Raw genomic sequence first — 22201 nt, forward strand, 5'->3', positions numbered from 1 at the left:
CCCGAGCTAGTGCAGCTGTTATGTATGTCCAAAATGGCACCTACTCTGTTGTCTTGCACACCTTTGTAAGATGTGTGGCAAGAGAATCGTGTCCATACTGTCCCTTTTATTTTTTTCTCTCCTCTAGTTAGGCTGGTGTACTTTCCCCCATGGGGCTTTAAGCCTTGTTCCCTCTAGGCTCTTCCTGCCACTTTTCTGCCAGTGTCTCTGTCTACTGTGGTTTCGCCTTACCTCTCTTTCCAGCACTGGTGCTGAGAAGACTCTCGGCAGTTGGGCTCCCGAGGTGTAGGTGCCCATGCCCTCCACATAGATCCACTGTGTCCCTCTAATTCCAGGAGAGTTTCCTCTGCAGTTTTTCTCCTAACTCTTTTCTCCACTTTTATTAAACTATCTTTTCCTGGACTATCAGTGAGCTCCTCCCTATTCCGCTATTTTGGAGCCCCTAAATCTATTGTTAAAGATTTCCACTACATTCTTTATTTTCTATTGAATTCTTCATTTCCAATATTTCATTTGATTTTTCTTTAAATTTTCAATTTCATGGGGAAATATTCATTCATGTCATGTATGAATGTATTTAATTTGTGGATTTGCCTCTGGTCATTTCTAAATTATCCCATGATCAATTTTTTGAATTCCATTTCTGCCATTTCTTTAATCTTTTCATCTTCACACATTCTAGTATAGAAGTGTCATGTTCCTTTGGGGATGTCATGTTTTCTTCCTTATTCTTATTTCTTGTATTGCTGATTTTTTTTTGACAGACAGAGTGGACAGTTAGAGAGAGAGACAGAGAGAAAGGTCTTCCTTTTGCCATTGGTTCACCTTCCAATGACTGCCACGGCTGGCACATTGCGCTGATCCGAAGCCAGGAGCCAGGTGCTTCTCCTGGTCTCCCATGTGGGTGCAGGACCCAAGGACTTGGGCCATCCTCCACTGCACTCCCTGGCCACAGCAGAGAGCTGGACTGGAAGAGGGGCAACTGGGACAGAATCTGGCGCCCTGACTGGGACCAGAACCCGGTGTGCCGGCGCTGCAGGTGGAGGATTAGGCTATTGAGCTGCAGCGCCGGCCGTATTGCTGATTTTATATTTGGCATTTGTAGAGATACTTTTTCCCCCTTTGATGGCTTTTATCTTTGTACTATCCATCTGTGGCTTAGTGGAGGGACAGCTGTTTCAGTTGATACCTAGAAGTATCTGCTGGATGTGTCCAGGGAACTCTGTTCAGTGCTCCAGGGTGAAGGGAGTGTCCAAGGTGATACCCACATTGGTTGTGGTAAATCTCCTTTTTTTTTAATCAGAGGAGAGGTCTAATCAGTTCTGTTGGTGTAGTCTCACACTCACCTCCTCTCCTCCAAGAAGACCAATGCTTGGGTGCTAACTCCACTGGGTACAATATTCATTTGTGTTGCCACAAGAACCACACAGAATATCTGTGCAGTCATCAGTGTGAGCAATGTGTCCTGCAGCAATGACCCTCATCAGGGAATCAGGGAGTCCTGGGCATGTGGAGCTACCCACAGTGACTGTCCAAAGACCCAGCCACACCTCTGCTCTCCTATGCAGCCACAGTGTTTTCACAATCCCAGCACACAAGGATCCCACAGTCACAAGCACCTAGCTCCCTGTCAGTTATCTCAGCCAGACTCAGGTGTCTCCTCTCAGATGGTTGCTAGGCATGTGGATGCAAGCTGGTGTAGCTGATACGTATGTCTAAAATGGTGCCAGCTCTTTCAGCTATTTACAGTACACTGGTGCCATGTGATTGGAGATACAGAAATGCGCCCCCCATTTTTTTCCTATAGGTTGCAGGTATATTGTCCCCCACCAGGCTCCAAGCCTAACTCACCCTGGGTCTTCCCACAGATTTATTGCCCTCTTGATCTTCTTAGTCTGGTCTTACCTCCCTCTCCAATGCTGGTGCTGAGGCTCTGTGCTGCTGGGCTCCTGAGTTGTGTGCACCCACAGCCTCCATATAGGTTCACAGTGTCACTTCAATTTGTATGGAGTTTCCTCTGCTGTTTTCTCCCTAACTCTTCTCTGAGATTATACTCTTTCCACTTTTTTTAAAAACTATCTTCCCCTAGACTAGAGCAGTAAGTTCCATCCTTATTTCACCATCTTGGCATCTCCCTTTTATTTTTTATAAAAATGATTGTTATTCATATTTTCCTGTAACTAGCTTATTGCCACTCAACTATACATTGAACAATAGTTCAGTGTTAAAAAAAAAAAAAAAACAGCTCTGGGGCCAGAATAGTGGCACCACAGATTAAGCTGTGTCTTGTGACGTTGGCATTCCATATTGAGAGTTGGTTCCAGTCCTGACTGTTCTGTTTCTAATCCAGCTTCCTGCTAAAGTATCTGGGAAGGCAGCAGAAGATGGCCCACGTGTTTCAGACCCTGTCTTCCATGTGAGAGATCCAGATTGAGTAGCTGGCACCTGGTTTCTACCTGGCCCAGCCCTAGTTGTTGTAGATATTTGGGGAATGAATTAGTGGATGAAAAATCTCTGTTTTTCAAATAAATAAAATAAAACTTTAAAAAATAAAAATATAGGGGCTAGTGCAGCAGATTCAGCCACAGTTGTGATGCCAACATCCCATGTTCAAGTACTGACTGCTCAGCTTCTGATCTGACTACCTGCTAGTGAGCCTAGGAAGGCAATGGAAGATGGCCCAAGTACTTGGACCCCAGACACCAATGTGTGATCTGGATGGAGTTCCTGGCTCCTGGCTTTGGCTTGCTCCAGGCTTGGTTATTGTAGGCCATTTAGGGAGTAACCTTTCAAATAAATAAACAAGCAAACAAATAATTATTAAAAGAAATACAGCTCTCTATCACTACTTTAACAGCTATAACAGAATTCTACATTATTGACATAGTATTTATTTAAATTGACTCAAAAATTTTTAAATGATTAATTATGCTACGATAAGTAGTTTTATATGATTCACATTTTAAAAATTATTTGATATCATTCTCTCTGTTTAAAAAGATTTATTATTTATATGAAAGGCAGAGTGACAGATTTAAGGAAAGAGAAATAGAGAGAATCTTCCATTTGCTGGTTCATTTCCTGAATGACTTCAATCGCCAGGGCTGGCCCAGGCCAAAGCCAGGAGCCATGAACCTCATCTGAATCTCCCACATGAGTGGCAGGATTCAAGTGCTTGGACTATCTTCTGCTGCTTTTTTATCTGCATTAGCATGGATCTGGATCTGAAGTAGAGTAGGTGAGACTCAAATTCATGCTCAGATATGGTATGTCATTCCTATGAACTTACTTCTAAGGGTACAGTTTAAAAACTTTCATTGGACTCCAAATCCTATTAAAATTGGTGGTAAAAATGCCATCTTAATTGTTAAAGTATAAGTGTTAAAGTGAACACATACATAGGGTTAAGTGTTATAGAGATCATATAAATAGGATCAAGTGCCCTGCAATAATAATAGATAGAATTAAAAAGGAGAAAATATACAACATGGGAAGCAGTCCCCATAGCAGACTCATAGAATGACAGTCACTTTAAGTAACACGCTGACCTCAGAATCAGCCCTTAAGGTTTCCTGGTATGGCTGAAAGGCCCATGAGAGCAATTCTGGCAAGGAAAACCAAGACACTGTGGCAAAAAATGTTCTACATGAAGGCTCTCTGTGAGTGAGACCCCAGTGGAAAGAAGTGGTCATCAAAGAAGGATATACTTTTCTCTAAAAGGAGGAGATAACACTTTGCTTATGGCCTTGTCCAAATACTGACAGAGTGTGTAGACTCAAAAGGCTTCCATAGCCTAGGCAGCTCATGTCAAGAGCCTTGGGTGGTCACTGACATCATACATAAGAGCATTAATTGTTAACAACAAGAGTCACCATGTGCTAACTCTGCATGCAGGACCTCTGTCCTCAATGAGTTTTATTGAGAATTAACTGTAAAACCAATTTTCAAACAGGTTTTTTTGTGTATATATGTTTGTGTGTGTGTGTGTGTGTGCAAATTGTTGAAATCTTTACATAGTATAGAGTTGACTGCCTGTGTACTAAGTTAATTGAAAATGAATCTTAATGGAGAATGGGACTGGCAAGGGTACAGGGTGGGAGTGGGGGTGGGAGGGCAGGTATGGTGGGAAGAATAATTATATTCCTGAAGTTGTACTCATGAAATTTGTATTCCTTAAAAATAAATTTTAAAAAAGTAAAAAAAAAAAAAAAGATATGGTATGTGGCAAGTATGGTATGTGGCTTAACCTGCTGTGCCACAAAGCCAGAACCTTCATTTTCTTTAGAATATTAAACCTAGAGTAGCTTGGTATATGACATATTTTAAGCTGTTAATACAAATTGACTAATTGTTGGGAAATCGTTTTAAAAGTAGGACATTCTTCCTAAGAAGAAAAAAAATATAAAACAATATGTTCAGTACTTCAGACAGTTTAGCATTTAGCAGCTTGAAACCACACATCTCTGCTGTTATTCTAAATGTTAAGTTCACATTTCAAACATAACAACCTAATTAGGTTTAGTCATCACTTAGTTGTAAGGCATCATACGGATACTTGTTAAATTGATAAATGCAAGCACAAGAAAAAGAGAATATGTAATGTTTGATAGGGAGCTAGTCTTACCATAAACCCAAAATTATGAGCCTACTTCTTGGTAAATTCTAAGAAACACACCAGAAAGAGTTGCCACACAAAATAATTAATTTAATTTAATTGGTTTTAGGATATTGTAATAGAAATAAGTCAGATTAAAGACTTGAACTGCACAGGGCATTACCTGGTAACAAGATCCTCCCTGTAGTATTATCCTGCTCCTCATTTTTTAAAGGTTTATTTATTTATTTTGAAAGTCAGGGTTACAGAGACAGAGAGGTCTTCCATTTGCTGGTTCACTCCACATTTGGTCACAGTGGCCAAGGCTGGGCCAGGCCAAAGCCAGGAGCCAGGAGATTCATCCGGGTCTCCCAAATGGGTACAGGGTCTCAAGCATTTGGGTCATTTTCCACTACTTTCTCCACCTTATTAGCAGGGAGTTTGATCTAAAGTGGAGCAGCCAGGCATGAACTGGTGCTCATATGGGATGCTGGTGTCATAGGTGGCAGCTTTACCCACTATGCCACGATGCTGGCTCCCTGCTCCTCATTCTTCTGGGGCATGGGTCAAAGGTCTTTCTTCTGGATTAACTCTGCTGAGTGAGAGAGTCCTCACAGGAACCAGCAGAGGAGCAGAATTTCCCCCGGCTAATCTAAGTTAGGTTGTGGGTCATCAGGTATAGCCCTGAGTTGCTTGTATCCTTGTGTAATAAGGACAACTTTATCCTTGTTTACCTTGCAACTTTATCATTTTAATGTGTTTAGTCACAAAATGTAGTGGACAATTGAATATGCATAGCCCAGAGAGAAGAGAAGAAGTAGAGCGCCAAAGGGCCCATGAATGCAAGAAATAAAGTCATTCTGAGGAAGGCTTGTTTGATTGGCTGTTTTCTATTAACTAGATGACTTCTTCTGGTAATGTTGTTGTACTCTCTTCTATTGTCCTTTCCAATCTATAAGCAGGGCTTTAATACAGACAGTAAATATATTGTTAAACACCAAGAGGTACTTGTATCTCCCAGGAGCTATGGGTGTAACAGTAAAATCAGCTTGCCATCTTTCTTCAGTGAAGTTCTCTGGATTTGATTGTCCTAGTCAAAGGGTGGAGGGAGATACAGAACACTTGGTTTTTACATTATTTATTGACAAAAAGCCACATTGTCCAATTATTTTCTTAATCAGATCTTTTATGCCTGGGGTGTATATGAGCCTTTAGAACCACAAGTATAAGATCTCCTTTCCATATGGGTAGAATCATGAACACCCTAAGGAGTCTCTATGCTGACAGTATGGAGACCCAAATCTTTCCTTGTTGGTTTATCATATAGCACTTAACTGTTGGGGACCATTGATAACAACTTGTAAAGGCTTCCCTTATTTCCTCAGGAGTTTCCACTGGTGTAGACTTACAGAAAGGAAGAGATGGAAGTAATGGCTGCTGAAGAAACTCTCCTGAGATAGCAGCCCTTAGTGCAGCTGCACCTGCTAAATTATTTCCTTTCCTAGGCTCTGATTTTCCCTTTTAATGACCTCTACAGTGCTGTAGTTGCTTCTTTGGGGCCAGGCACTGCTTCTAACTGTTTAAGAATCTCTGATCCATGTTTAATGTCTTTTTAGAAAGTGTTTACTTTTTTATTTATTTGAAAGGCAGAGTGACATGGAGGGAGGGAGAGAGGGAGGGAGGGAGAAAGTAAGTATGAATCTTCTATCTTCTATCCACTGGGTCACTTTCTTAATGCATGCAACAGCCAGGGCTGGGCTATGTTGAAAACAGGAGCCAGGAACTCTGAGCCATCACTTGCAGCCTTCCAGATGCATTAGCAGGAAGTAGGATCCAAAGTAGAGGGAGAGATAGGACTTGATCCCAGATACTTTGGTATGGGACAATCTCTTAACCTACTGAGTTATAATGCCCACCCCTCATGTTTGATTTTTTTTTTTTTTGCTGCTGTTTAAAAATCCTTATTTTCTTTCCAAATGGCTCTAAGAGCTTGGGTAATAGAAGGCATACTTGGAATCTGTGAATTAATTATTTCTCTCCTGGTTCTAAAGCTCTGGTTAATGGAATTATATTTTTGTTTTTTGAGTGGATGTATCTGGTGCTAGTTTCTATGGTTAAATGCAGGGACACTAATGCATCACCTTCTTCTTTCTGTCCATTTTTTATGAAGGCAATCCCACCCACAAACAATATTATTGTTTTCTATATTAGGTAATGATTCACTCTGGAGATTTTTCTGGCTAGAGAAAATTTGATCCATCACATCTGGGCAGGCATGGGTAAAAGGCCTCTTGTATCAAGAAACAAGTAGCTGGATTTAGGGTATGGCAGGTAGTTAAAGAGATCTGATGGGAGTGTAGCAGCATAGCTTGTCACAGAAATGTTTTATTTTGGGATAGCCATAGATGTTTTTTAGTCTCTAGTAGACTACAGATCCAATGAGGGAGTCCTCCTGTCATAGGTTGACCCATAGTTAGCTTCTCTGCTTCCTATCTCTGCTTCTTATCTCAGGTAGCTGCTACAGCCTTCAAATAATGGGGGTTATCCTTTTGTCATAGTGTTTAACTGATTTAAGGAGTAAGCTACAGGGGCCAACAATGTAGTACAGTAGGTTAAACCCCAACCTGTGTCATCAGAATCCCCCTTGGATGCTGGTTCGAGTCCTGGCTGCTCCATTTCTAATCCAGCTCCCTGCTAATGTGCCTGGGGAAGCAGCAGAGGATGGCCCCAGTGCTTGGGCCCTTGTACCTTCATGGGAGACCAGGAAGAAGCTCCTGGCTCCTGGTTTTAACCTGGCCTAACCCTGGTTGATGTGGTCATTTGGGGAATAAATCAGTGGATGGAAGATTTCTTTGTCTCTCTCTCTCTCTCAACTCTTTCAAACAAATAATCTTTTCTAAAAAGTAAGCTACCACTCTAAATTTGTAAAGATCCCAACATATGGATTAATGCAACAGCTAGTCCCTGCTTCTCATGAACATAAAGGTCAAATGATTTATTTAAGTCTGGTAAAGGCAGTCTGGGCACTTTTACATGTAGGCTTTTACACTTTTTGAAAGCTTTGTCATGTACCTTATCCCATTTAAAAGGAGGCATTTAGTGCCACGTGGTTTATCACAGAAAGGCTTAGCAATCAACCCAAAGTTTAAATCCAAATGTGGAAAAAGCCTACCAGTCCCGGGAATTCTCTCTCTTGAGGAAGATTATACTGTTCTTTTGAAACAATGAACCCCACGTATTTTAGGTATTTGTGTCTAGGTATTTGTGTCTTTTCTTTAGATGCTTTATACTCTTTGCTGGCTAGGAAGTTTAACATGGCTACAGTGCTTGTTATATAAGAGATTTCCTTAGTAGGGCTGGCTATCAAGATGTCATTTATGTACTTTGAAACAATATACTGTTTTAATTTTAATTTTCTTAAATATTAGCTCAAAATTTCTGTGAAGATAGCAGGGAAGTTTTAAACCCTGGGATAAGACAGTCGATCAGACTATTGTTTCTGGTGGGATAGCAAAAACAAGTATCTCCTGAGGTTCATAATTCAACAGGATGCAGGAAAAAGTATCTTTTAAGTCCAACCTGAATAGTACTTGCTATCCCTGGGGGAAATTTGCCAGTATGGTAGTAAGAGCTAGGTACCACAGGATGTATGTCTCAGAGTAGGTTATTGATAGCCCTAATATCTTAAACAAATCTACGTCTCCTATTCCTATCTTCTTAACAGGTTGAGTAGGAGTAGTACATGGAGATCTGCATGGCCTGATCAATATCTGCTCTAAAATCTTAGCTTCTGCTTGCAAGGGATACTGTTTTACCCAGGGCTAGTGATCTATCTGTTTTAATTTTACTCTTACTGGTGTGACACTGATTGTCCCAAATGTGTTGTGTCTACACTTTTGAATTAAATTAGGCTTAGAACACTTAGAAGGATCACTTCCTTTTCAGGTGCTGGTGTATTTTATAAATAAGACTACTAGCTCAACTTACTGACTTCCAAAGAGTTGTGTCTTAGGGCCAGCATTGTGGCATAGTGGATTAAGCAGCTGCCTGCAGCACTGGCATCCCATATGAGCACTAGTTCAAGTTCCAGCTGCTCCATTTCTAATCCAGCTCCCAACTAATAGGCCTGTGAAAGCAGCAGAGGATGGCTCCAGAGCTTGGGCCCTAGAACCCACATAGGAGACCAGGAAGAAGTTCCTGGCTCCTGGATTCAGCCTGACCTAGCACTGGCTGTTGCAGCCATTTGGGGAATGAACCAACAGTTGGAAGACCTCTGTGTGTGTGTGTGTGTGTGTGTGTGTGTGTCTGTAACTCTATCATTCAAATAAATAAAATAAATCTTAAAAAGAAAGAAGAGTCGTATCTCAATTTTGTCTTGTTCTCAGTTTATTGAGGCCCCTAAGTTAGATAATATGTCTATTTTATAGGTCAAGGAATCCAGAAATCCCTTAGTATCTAATTTTTTGGATACTCTTTCTATACTATATCTTATCAAAAAGATCTCCCTTTTTGGTATATATCAGGAAGAACGTGGCTCCAGTTCAGAACAGAAGTTTAACAAATTGTCCTCCCACGGGTTACATGGGGAACTCCTCAGGGAAGATGAGGATCTGGTTGAAGGATCCACCTGAGGAGCCCCACAGCCCTGTCCCATCTCATCTTCAGTTAAAGATAGCTAGCATGATTCAGTCCTGTCTGATTCCCTCCCACTCTCTGAACAGTTTAGGAATTTCCGCTTCTGGTGCCCTTTCTATTTTTAGTAAGCACATTACTTCAGTCACACTTCTTTTGTGGCCTTCTGATTCCTTGGTAGAGGGTAGGACCACTCACTCATGGTGTCTTCTTCCTCTCTCGCAGTTTACTTTGAGCAGATTGGAGCGCCACAGCCAAAAGGGTAGATTGTCTCTGTATCTTTTTGTCTTTTATTTTCTTCCTCAATCATATTTCAGTTATTAAACACTGCAAAAGTATCTTCCACTAACTGAGTAAAGTTAGTATCAGCTCAAGGCTGATTGCCAGATTTTTTAACCATTCTATGGTTGCCTGGCACAATTTGAGATATGAAATATGTATCAGGAGCCATTGTACTACTTTGGACATCAGGATCCAAATTAGTCTATCATCTGAGGTAGTCCCATAATCTTTATAAGAAGGCAGAGTGGTTTTCATCAAGGCCCTGTTATGCCTCTCTCAATTTACAATGATTAATAGGTAGCTGACCCACTATTTGCATAAATCTCAAAAATAGACCTGAAATGTACTAACTTTTTGTGGTAACTTAGAGCATTTTCCATTTAGGATCTTCTTTGGCACTGTCCATTTATTTGGCCATCAGGCATTCAATGCTGGGTCATACTCCTTGTTTGTTAACTAGCTTTTAACATGACAGCTGACTTGTCTTTAGCAGTAGGTAGGTTGGTCAGCAGGCTTTGGATATCTGCTCAAGTGGAGTTTTGAGTGATAAAAATTCTCTTGAGCAAGTTAATAATTTCCTCTCCATCTGTGTATCTTTCTGTGTGTGTGCTCTAGTGATATAAGTCAGAGCAGAGGAAGTATGTACATTTTATAAATTCACCTTTACCATGAGGCACTTACCTGAAAGGATGAATTCCAGGTTTATAGCTGGTTCCTAGTCTAGTCATGCTTTCTTTCTGTAAAACAAAACAAAATAAAATGAATGAACAAAATAACCCCAGAAATCCAATTGCAGTATAATATTAAAAGGTAGGGTCACCCTCCCTCCTTTTTTGACTCAGTGAGGAGTGTATACTTCTCTTTTCATATGCCTTCTTCCCCTTGTGCCTGAATAATTCAATAGGAGAAAGCTAGGGAATGGGCTTTAAATTACTCTTGAGTCTGACAAGTTATTTTTGAATTCCTTTTAACAGAAAGACAATAAGGCCAGAGGCTAGGTCCACTTGCCAGTTGAGCACTGGATCCTAAATGAGGTCCTTCTGTCAGGAACTCACATCCTGAATGTACAGTACAAGAGAGATGAGATTAGAACAAGGAAATTGAAGTTTATACCTCCAATTGTCTGAGGGAATTCTCTGAGCAAGGGAAAGGTAAACCAATAAGTTATAGGACCTCACCAAAAGTGATAATAGAGGAGTGAAGGAAGTGAGAACAGCTTAGGCACCCTGAAAGTCAGTCTGACAATTAAAGCTCTGAGAAGGAATTTGGGCATTCCCAATAAAGTGACTCCAGAGGGACTTGAACCTGTACTTTGTCACCATCTGGGAGTTACTAAGGGAACTCTAGCCCATTCTTTGCAGCTTTCCTCAGATTAACTAGTCAAACTTTTTAGACCATTCCCATTTCACCAGAGCCAAGATTAAGGCCTTCCTTTGGCTATGTTCTGTGGTCCTCACAACAAGGCTCTACTCAGACTTTGTGAGATAGCTCAAAAAAATAATCCTTATGGCGAGGCTGTGGGGCTGGAACCACTTACCTCCATTGAGAAATCCACTGAGCAAAGAACTCACTGGTCACTGGTGCCAAGAAGGGAGTCCTTTTTCAAGAACCAATCCCTGATTCCAGGTAGTGTGTATGGGTTAGTCTGGGGAAGCTGTCACTGCCCCAATTACACTGTCTGCTGGAAACCAGGAGGTCAAGAGATGAGAACCTTAGAGAAAGAGCAGTCCCATCTGGGTTGCCAAATGTTAACCACCCAACATTGTGGGCCTATTTCCTAGAGAATTCTAAGCACCAGAAGGAGTTTTCATGCAAAGTAATTTGTTTGTAGCAAATAAAGATTTCCAAAGCTATAACTCTACAAAAAGAGGAAATGGTGCCTTTTATAATGGCACAAATGAAAATGTAAGAGGGGAAGTTCTTGTCATTACAAGTAGGAGTGGGTAAAAGTTCATACAAGTGTGGTTCAGAAACATGCTCCAACGTGGGCTGCATGTTTTGGTAATAAGGCTTAAGTTTTTCCTGGGGAGGAGCTCTTAGTATTAGAATGAAGCAAAAGATGATATTTTGACCTATCTACACAGGTGTTGCTCTTGTAATAGCATATGGTGGCTGGTAATTGCACCTCTCCCAGGAATATGAAAATCTGGAAGACTACTTTGGAGAACATCAGGTGCTTTTATGATCTTAAATAGACATGACTCACAATAAAAACTTTTGAGTTGCTTAGGGTGTTAGCTGGTGACATTAGTTTTCAAGGTTAACTATACATTTGAAATGTCAGTGCAGTGTCAAAATTTGTTCCTTAATTTGGATGTATTCAAATAAAAGTATTTTTGTCTCCATACTTGTCGCTCCCCCTCTTCGTGGAGGAACGACGCTAAACCCTGCCTAGGCTTCATATCCGAGTCACGGCACCATTATGTCGCTCCCCGTCTTCGTGGAGGAACGACACAGGACCCTGCACTGTTCTTTCATCTGCTCGGCCCTCCCCGGGTTTGCTGCTGGTTCTTCCCGGGTTGGCTACCGTCCCTTCCACCTCCGTGGAAGGGCGGTTCCCCCTGGCCACTTTCCCCACTTCCGCGGGGGAGAGGCACACCGCCGGCCGGCTCTCTTGGGGGCTGCACAGGTGTTCCCTCAGATGTTCCTGGTGCATGTTGTCTCTCTCCTCCTTTATAGTCCTCTTCCACCAATCCCAACTCTGCTACCCACACGCCGAGTATGCTGCTCTCCTGCAATCAGGAGCAGGATCAGCTCCTGCAGGTCATCACTCAAGCTGGCGAGAGGCAGCTGCGTAGAAGTTGTTACTCCCTTCTCAGCGCCATATTGTGGGAAAGCAGATGCATAGAATAAGTCTTAATTCCAGTAACTTAGTCTAGTCCGAGTTGCTCCCAGTTGCTCCCCACAATACTCTTGCAATCTCTATAATCCTGGCATCCAATTATTTTAAAATCCATATGCAATTGTAAGCTTAAAAAGAATCCAGCCCTAGGCTGGTGCACAAATTGTAATTGGGGGGTCGTAGTTCAATAAGTGAGGCATAATGACCTATTCCATTATTCCAAGCAAATGTTACCAATCAAACTATGCTTAGGGGCAGTGGAGGTTGGGGAGGGAGGAATAAAGAATGGATTTTGGGAAATCCCTGAACTGTCTCCCATGTGCTGCAAATAAGTTCAGATGTCTTCTGCTTTATGAATGTCTACAACAGGAGAGACTACCATCACACCACAACATAGATCAAGCTTCAGATGCAAATATATTATCCATGCGAGGTTACTTTTCATTTGAATTTTTAGGATGTATATATTTATATGCTTATATATATGCTTATATATATGTAAGCAGAAAGATTCTGAATATTCATGGGTTCCTAATTGTTGTAAGAGCTCCTCTAAACTGGATTTGACCATATGCCTTCAGTGCAAGAAATTCACATTTGAAGGTATTGGATTGATGTGGGTAACATCCTGACAATACAGTTGGTTGGAGTCAATACATGCTTAAGTTTGATAATATTATGATACCTATTCTCCCTTATTGATCTACAGTAATTTAAAAGATGGAATGTAAATTCTCTACATAAGAAATAATCATAGGGCCGGCGCCGCGGCTCACTAGGCTAATCCTCCGCCTAGCGGCGCCGGCACACCGGGTTCTAGTCCCGGTCGGGGCGCCGGATTCTGTCCTGGTTGCCCCTCTTCCAGGCCAGCTCTCTGCTGTGGCCAGGGAGTGCAGTGGAGGATGGCCCAGGTGCTTGGGCCCTGCACCCCATGGGAGACCAGGAAAAGCACCTGGCTCCTGGCTCCTGCCATCGGATCAGCGCGGTGCGCCGGCCGCAGCGCGCCGGCCGCGGCGGCCATTGGAGGGTGAACCAACGGCAAAGGAAGACCTTTCTCTCTCTCACTGTCCACTCTGCCTGTCAAAAAATAAAAAAAAAAAAAAAGAAATAATCATAAACCACCAAAAAGTACATGGAAAACTCATATTATGAAAAGACTATTTTTGGATTTTAAAATGTTTTACACCAAAACAAATTTGTCTTTTAATTCTATTGTCTATAGATTTTTAAAGCACACTTGTGAAATTAAGTAACAAGTGTTTCACAAACTTAAGTAATGTACAGATCCTCCTTTTAAAGGAAAAAAATTCTTGTGGACCACTTGGTGATTACTTAAATTATTTTTATTAAAATGTTAATTAGAATATATTAAACGTAAGCTTGGTACAAATTCTTTATGCCAAAACATACTTACAAGTTAAATATAAACAAACTATAGGTCTGACGGTGTGCTGCTGCTTGTAACACCGGCATGCCATATGAGTGCCAGTTCAAGTTCCAGCTGCTCTGCTTCTGATCCAGCTCCCTGATAATGTGCCTGGAAAAGCAAAAGAAGATGGCCCCAGTGCTTCGGCCCCTGTTGCCCATGTGGGAGACCCAGATGGGGTTCCACGCTCCTGGCTTTTTGCTCCTGATGTGGCCATTTGAGGAGTGAATCAGCAGATGGAAGATCTCTGTCTCTCCTCCCCTCTCTGTAACTGCCTTTCAAATAAATAAATAGTCTAAAAAATATGAAGCTTCAAACCAAATAAGTTTAAAATGAGCAATATTAATTCAATGTGACACTTTTTTTCTGATGAAATATTTTATTTCACTTTTGAATTTTTATGCTTTTCCTATTGTGCATAAAGTGAAAGTAGAACTGTTTAAAAGATATACACAAATCTAAGACATCAATCACCAGGGATTTTTCTTTTCTTTTTTTTTTTTTTTTTTGTTATACTATTTTCCCAACCATAGGTGTGCTTGGTAGGCAATACACCATCACAGAAGCAAGCATTAGGCAGAATACTAAGGAAATATAAAACAAGAAAGAGCTATCAGAGGGGCGGGCGCTGTGGTATAGTAGGCTAATCCTCTGCCTGGGGTGCCAGCATCCCATTTGGGTGCCAGTTAATTCTACTGATCCAGCTCTCTGCAATGGCCTGGGAAAGCAGTAGAATAGGCCCAAATGCTTGGGCCCCTGCACCTGTGTGGGAGCCCTGGAAGAAACTTCTGGCTCCTGGCTTTGGCTCAGCTCAGCTCCAGCCGTTGTGACCATTTGAGAAGTGAACCAGCAAATGGAAGACCTTTCCCTCTGTCTGTCTGTCTGTCTGTCTGTCTCTCTCTCTAACTTTACCTCTCAAGCAAATAAATAAAATCTTAAAAAAAAAAACGCTATCATATATACAGACAGGATTGGTTCCACATTCACTGTTGCATTTTCAAGTGCCAAGTATTAACTGCACATTTTTGTTCAGCTGGAAAGGAGGAAGTATTTTTTTATTTGTTTTAAATCGGTGCATGAATTTTTCTTTTCTCATTTCACCAGATGGACAAACAGATGGACTCTACAGCTACATGAAATGCTAAAGGTTGGAGAGGTCGTACTCTGAGACAGAAAGACGTGGCTCATCTTGATTCTCTCCACTGCAGTACCCATGCAAACACATCTGAGAACTGAGCTGGATGAGCACACTAGGAGATCTGGTAACAGGTACTAACAAGCATTATCAGGACTGACTGCAATACAGGGACAAGTTATGGCTATTTAAAAATACTTTGATTCATATCTTGATGATTGAATATTCTGAGAACTGGAGGAACCAGAACTATGATGCCAGAAGCTCTTTGAGGCAAGGCTTGCTTACCAATGGGCACACCAACATCTTTCACCTTCTGCATATATAGTATTAAAAAGTGAACAAAAGAAAAAGTAGAATTCAGAAAGAAAAGAATGTAATGAAGCAGGAGGACAGAAATTCAAAGAAGGAAGAGAAACCTAAGGTCAACAGTCAAAAAGGACAGGGGGCAAGAATGATTAGATATCAAAATTTAAAATCCCCAAGCTAGGAAGAACCAAAGACTAAGTACTCTTGAAGTGAAAGGCGATCTCTATAGAACATTATTCTTACAGGTGTTATCCAGGAAACAGATAAGGGCATTCATCAGATACATGACTTCTATTTTCCTTTAGCTGAGTAGTTACAAGAAAAACAGATTCCAATGTTTTCATAAGTGGTAAATAGATAACATCATTGTAGGAAAAGGGGCTTTGTCAACTTATGAGTACTGGCCCTTTCTGCAGCATCATAACTAAAAATTTCAATTTCAGGCTTTGGGTTTCCTCAGAGGATGACACTGTAGACATTAATGGTCATGGACTTTTGAGTGACAACAGCCCAAACCAATCAAGTGTCTATAAATCCTGAACAGAAAGAATAACTGTGAATTACCATTGACTTTGAACTATAAATGGTGTGGATGTCTCACTTCAAGCTCCAGCATCATAATACAACCTTCATAACTTTCTTTACAAATTTACAAGGGAATTGTATTTCAGTGACTATTTTGATATCAGGTTAAATTTTCCAAAATGTTACACATAATTCAGGTCTTTTTTTCCTACCAGTAAGAGTTCTGCAGGCCGGCGCCGTGGCTCACTTGGCTAATCCTCCACCTGCGGCGCCAGCACCCTGGGTTCTAGTCCCAGTTGCTCCTCTTCCAGTCCAGCTCTCTGCTGTGGCCCAGGAGGGCAGTGGAGAATGGCCCAAGTGCTTGGGCCCTGCACCCGCATGGGAGACTGGGAGGAAGCACCTGGCCCCTGGCTCCGGATCGGCACAGCGCCGGCCATGGTGGCCATTAAGGGAGTGAACCAACGGAAGGATGACCTTTCTCTCTGTCCCTCTCTCACTGTCTATAACTCTCTCCCTCTCTCCCTCTCTCTTTCTCTCTCTCTCTCTCACACACACTGTCTAATTCTGCCTGTCAAAAAATAAAAAAAGAGTTCTGCTAATTACAGAAACCCATAATTGCAGTGCTGTTTTTAAAAAATTAAACACAGTAATACTGCCAATGTTAATCAAAATCAAAATTTCAGAATGCAGTGGCATTCATTTGACCAAGCTAAATGTTAAAGTACGAGCTGTTTATCCCATTGACCATTTTTGCTAGGTTGAGGCTGTGTAAATCTAATGTTGACATAGTTGGGCCGGTGCCACGGCTCACTTGGTTCGTCCTCTGCCTGCGGTGCCCACATCCCATGTGGGTGCCAGGTTCTAGTCCCAGTTGCTCCTCTTCCAGTCCAGCTCTCTGCTGTGGCCCGGGAGGGCAGTGGAGGATGGCCCAGGTGCTTGGGTCCCTGCACCTGCATGGGAGACCAGGAGAAAGTGCCTGGCTCCTGGCTTTGGATTGGCACAGCGCCGGCCATGGCAGTCATTTGGAGACATAAACCAACAGAAGGAAGACCTTTCTCTTTGTCTCTGTCACTGTCTATAACTCTACCTGTCAAATAAAAAAAAAAATTCTCTCTCTCTCTCGTTCTCCAGTTCTGCCCTTCAAATAAATAAATCTTAAAAAAAGTTGATATAGTTTTTTTATTTAAATATTTGTTTACGTATTGAAAGAGTTACACAGAGAAAGAAGGACAGGCAGAGAGAGAGAGAGAGAGAGAGAGGTTTTCCATCTACTGGTTCACTCCCCAATTGGCTGCGACAGTCGGAGATGCGCTGATCCGAAGCCAGGAGCCAAGAAGTTTCTTTGGGGTCTCCCACACAGTTACAGGGGCCCAAGCACTTGGGCCATCTTCTACTGCTTTCCTGGGCCACAGCAGAGAGCTGCATTGAAAGTGGAGCAGTGGGTGCTATTTAACATAGTTCTGGAAGTTTTAGCCAGAGCCATCAGACAAGAAAAAGAAATTAAAGGAATACAAATTGAGAAGGAAGAAGCCAAACTATCCCTCTTTGCAGACGATATGATTCTTTACTTAGAGGATCCAAAGAACTCTACTAAGAGACTATTAGAACTCATAGAGGAGTTTGGCAAAGTGGCAGGATATAAAATCAATGCACAAAAATCAACAGCCTTTGTATACACAAGCAATGACATGGCTGAGAAAAAACTGCTAAGATCAATCCCATTCACAACAGCTACAAAAACAATCAAATACCTTGGAATAAACTTAACCAAGGACGTTAAAGATCTCTACAATGAGAATTACAAAATCTTAAAGAAAGAAATAGAAGAGGATACCAAAAAATGGAAAAATCTTCCATGCTCATGGATTGGAAGAATCAACATCATCAAAATGTCCATTCTCCCAAAAGCAATTTATACATTCAATGCAATCCCAATCAAGATACCAAAGACATTCTTCTCAGATCTAGAAAAAATGATGCTGAAATTCATATGGAGGCACAAGAGACCTCGAATAGCTAAAGAAATCTTGTACAACAAAAACAAAGCTGGAGGCATCACAATACCAGATTTCAGGACATACTACAGGGCAGTTGTAATCAAAACAGCATGGTACTGGTACAGAAACAGATGGATAGACCAATGGAACAGAATAGAAACACCAGAAATCAATCCAAACATCTACAGCCAACTTATATTTGATCAAGGATCTAAAACCAATTCCTGGAGTCTATTCAATAAATGGTGCTGAGAAAACTGGATTTCCACGTGCAGAATCATGAAGCAAGACCCCTACCTTACACCTTACACAAAAATCCACTCAACATGGATTAAAGACCTAAATCTACGACCTGACACCATCCAGTTATTAGAGAACATTGGAGAAACTCTGCAAGATATTGGCACAGGCAAAGAATTTCTGGAAAAGACCCGGGAGGCACAGGCAGTCAAAGCCAAAATCAACTATTGGGATTGCATCAAATTGAGAAGTTTCTGTACTGCAAAAGAAACAGTCAGGAGAGTGAAGAGACAACCGACAGAATGGGAAAAAATATTTGCAAACTATGCAACAGATAAAGGGTTAATAACCAGAATCTACAAAGAAATCAAGAAACTCCACAACATCAAAACAAACAACCCACTTAAGAGATGGGCCAAGGACCTCAATAGACATTTTTCAAAAGAGGAAATCCAAATGGCCAACAGGCACATGAAAAAATGTTCAAGGTCACTAGCAATCAGGGAAATGCAAATCAAAACCACAATGAGGTTTCACTTCACCCGGGTTAGAATGGCTCACATACACAAATCTGCCAACAACAGATGCTGGAGAGGATGTGGGGAAAAAGGGACACTAACCCACTGTTGGTGGGAATGCAAACTGGTCAAGCCACTATGGATGTCAGTCTGGAGATTCCTCAGAAACCTGAATATAACCCTACTGTTCGACCCAGCCATCCCACTCCTTGGAATTTACCCAAAGGAATTTAAATTGGCAAACAAAAAAGCGGTCTGCACCCTAATGTTTATTGCAGCACAATTCACAATAGCCAAGACCTGGAACCAACCTAAATGCCCATCAACGGTAGATTGGATAAAGAAATTATGGGATATGTACTCTTTAGAATACTATACCGCAGTAAGAAACAATGAAATCCAGTCATTTGCAACAAAATGGAGGAATCTGGAACACATCATGCTGAGTGAAATAAGCCATTCCCAAAGGGACAAATATCATATGTTCTCCCTGATCGGTGACAACTGACTGAACACCAAAAAGGAAACCTGTTGAAGTGAAATGGACACTATGAGAAACGGTGACTTGATCAGTATAGCCCTGACTGTTAATGAACAACTTAATACATTATCCCTCTTAGTAGTTTTTTTTGTCTATTCTATTTAATATGACTGGTTTAATTCTGTAATTAATACACAGTTATTCTTAAGTGTTGAAATTTAACTGAAATGTGATCCCTGTTAAACATAAGAGTAGGAATAAGAGAGGGAAGAGATATATAATTTGGGACATGCTCAAGCTGACTTGCCCCAAATGGTAGAGTTAGAAACATACCAGGGGACTCCAATTCAATCCCATCAGAGTGGCATGTACCAATGCCATCTCACTATTCCAAGTGATCAATTTCAGTTCACAATTGATCATAATGAAAGGACTAAGAGTCAAAGGGAGCACGTAAACAAGTCTAGTACCTGCTAATACTAACCGATAGAATAAATAAAGGGGAGAATGATCCAACATGGGATGCGAGATACTCAGCAGACTCATAGAATGGCGGATGTCCTAAACAGCACTCTGGCCTCAGAATCAGCCCTAAAGGCATTCGGATCTGGCTGAAAAGCCCATGAGAGTATTTCAGGCATGGAAAGCCAAGACACTCTGGCAAAAAAAAAAAAAAAACCTAAACTAAATGAAAGATCTCTGTGAGTGAGATTCCAGTGGAAAGAACAGGTCTTCAAAGAAGGAGGTACCTTTCTCTGAAGGGAGGAGAGAACCTCCACTTTGACTATGACCTTGTCTAAACAAGATAAGAGTCGGAGAACTCAAGGGGCTTCCATAGCCTTGGAAACTCATGACTGGAGCATAGGGAGATTACTGATGCCATAAACAGGAGTGTCAATTTGTAAAGTCAACAAGAGGAGTCACTGTGCACTTACTCCTCATGTAGGATCTCTGTCCTTAATGTCCTGTACATTGTGATTTAATGCTATAAGTAGTAGTCAAACAGTATTTTTCACTTTGTGTTTCTATGGGGGTGCAAACTGTTGAAATCTTTACTTAATGTATACTAAACTGATCTTCTGTAAAAAAAAAAAAAAAAAAAGAAGAAGAAGAAGAAATTATCAATTCCCAACTTGACTCTCACTGGGATTAAACATGACAATAGGTCTGATCTGATTTCATCATAATTTAAAAAATCATCTATTATTTTTCACTTTATGTTTGTGTGGGAGCAAACTGTTGAAATCTTTACTTAATGTATGATAAACTGATCTTCTGTCTATAAAGAGAATCGAAAATGAATCTTGATGTGAATGGAAGGGGAGAGGGAGTGAGAAAGGGGAGGGTTGTAGGTGGGAGGGACGTTATGGAGGGGGGAAGCCATTGTAATCCATAAGCTGTACATTGGAAATTTATATTCATTAAATAAAAGTTAAAAAAAAAAAAGAAAGTGGAGCAGTGGGGACTTGAACTGGCACCCAAATGGGATGCCAGCACTGCGGGCAGCAGCTTTACCCACTATACTACAGCACCTGCCCCAACATAATTTTTTTTAATCACACAAAGGGATATATGTGGTGGGTACAGAGTAACACTAAACAGATCAGAAAGCATGACAGACTTTAGTTCTCTCCCCCCCCCCCAGCATCTTCTTCATCTTCCTGTTTTTCTGATGTCCACAGAATGAAATTATCCCTTAAGCACCCTGCATCATCTGAGTGCTTTCTTCTTACTCTTGATTCATTGTATCCAATTCAGCAACTCATCATCAGATGCTGTGTATCCAGGCTGCAGACCTTTCCAGGAGAGTTTAGAATCTCATAGTACAAGACTGAGAAGTTGTGTGCCAGGCCAAGTGGAATTGGGTGTGTGGGCTGTATTTGTTTCTTACTAATTTCAAACACATCCTGGTAAGCCTGTTGGGAGTTCAACACAGTGGTTCGCTTATTGTCTCCATATGCCACCTTAGATACCAAAAATAATCTTTCACTTTCAAGTAGAACACCTTATTTCTGGTTGTATAGCTTTGGGAATAAGATATTTGTCCAACAGCTACAGAACAACTTTGCAGATATCCTGCAGCTCCACCTCTATCTTCTCACAGCAATCTGCCCAATTACTGCTGCTTCTCCCTTCTGGCTTTCTGTTCAGTGCTGGAGCTGACACACCAGGAAGTAAGGCAGGCACCTATGCATTATAGGCAACAGACAGCAGATTTCTCTGTTGGAGAGCTTGTGCCCTTATTCCATGACTGCCTTTGTGACTGCAGCATGTCATCGCACTCAGCCTGCTCTGCCAGTTAGTCTTTTTGTACCAGCTCACTTTTATCCATGATCATTCCTTTGGGATGAGGCAAAGAAACTTACATCTGAGTGCATCAACCACTTCCTTTCCAAGCCTACTCCTCAGCCAGTGGTGGTGGCAACTGTATCTCTGTGCTGGCCACCCAATGTGAAACTTGATGTTGCTTTGCTGAAACTAAGACCCTACTTGCTGTGTGAAGACAATATGATAATATTCTTTGTTATTCAATGATCTAGTTTATTACTCCTGACTGCTGGGAAAGATGTTTTATTTCTATCTGTATGGAATCTCTTGAGACTTATAAACTCTAAGAATAAGCAAGGGTGTTCCTGGAAACCTTATTAGGTGCTGCTGCCCCGAATCTATACTACAGGAGTTGAACTAAACAGGTGTAATTATTTGGGGTGGGATAATGATTATTGCATTGTCAAAAAATCTTTTAAAAGTAAGAATGAAATCATGGGTTTTGCTCAGGGATCCTGAGGACAGTTTTTCTATAGTTCTACATTCCTAAAAGCCCTTTCTAAGTTGCTTCTGTAATTCAAAATCAGTGAGCAAAAATCTTTATACCAAAGTTTGAGATAGGCAATTTTCTTTCAGTCCTTGATGTTGAGAGTAGTTATTCCTACTTTACCTACTTGAGATGTCTCCAGTATATACCCAACCTGTATAGTCTCTAGGCTTTGTCTGCTGTCTCCCTTGCCCTTAAAGGCCATGAACACCTAAATTCTTATTTATCCAGTTTTAAAAATGCTCCTAAGCTGAAATTCAGTTTAAGTCCCCAGTGTATTTCATGAAAAATGGTCATCACTCTATGCTTCTGGGAATGGACATTCTAAATCCTGTTATAATTATACTACAAACCTAACAGCCCCAATACCTGATGCAAGCATTTTGGTGATTTTGTTCTTTCTTC

The 22201-nt window shown here is 41.2% G+C and overlaps 1 long non-coding RNA gene and 1 pseudogene across 1 annotated transcript in view; one reads left to right on the plus strand and one right to left on the minus strand.

Annotated features, from left to right (window-relative positions):
* Positions 1–15020, plus strand: part of LOC103348915 (uncharacterized) — a 40410-nt gene extending 25390 nt beyond the window's left edge. Inside the window, exon 3 of the long non-coding RNA XR_007923503.3 lies at positions 14881–15020. This is a non-coding gene — a long non-coding RNA (uncharacterized LOC103348915). The remainder of the gene's footprint in view (positions 1–14880) is intronic.
* Positions 15021–20458: 5438 nt separating this feature from the next.
* LOC127493411 (14-3-3 protein beta/alpha pseudogene) lies at positions 20459–21394 on the minus strand (annotated as a pseudogene).
* Between the last annotated feature and the right edge of the window lie 807 nt (positions 21395–22201).

The sequence above is a fragment of the Oryctolagus cuniculus genome, chromosome 1, assembly GCF_051225735.1.
Source record: "Oryctolagus cuniculus isolate XC-2025 breed Fujian yellow rabbit chromosome 1, ASM5122573v1, whole genome shotgun sequence".
NCBI classification, from domain to species: Eukaryota; Metazoa; Chordata; class Mammalia; order Lagomorpha; family Leporidae; genus Oryctolagus; species Oryctolagus cuniculus.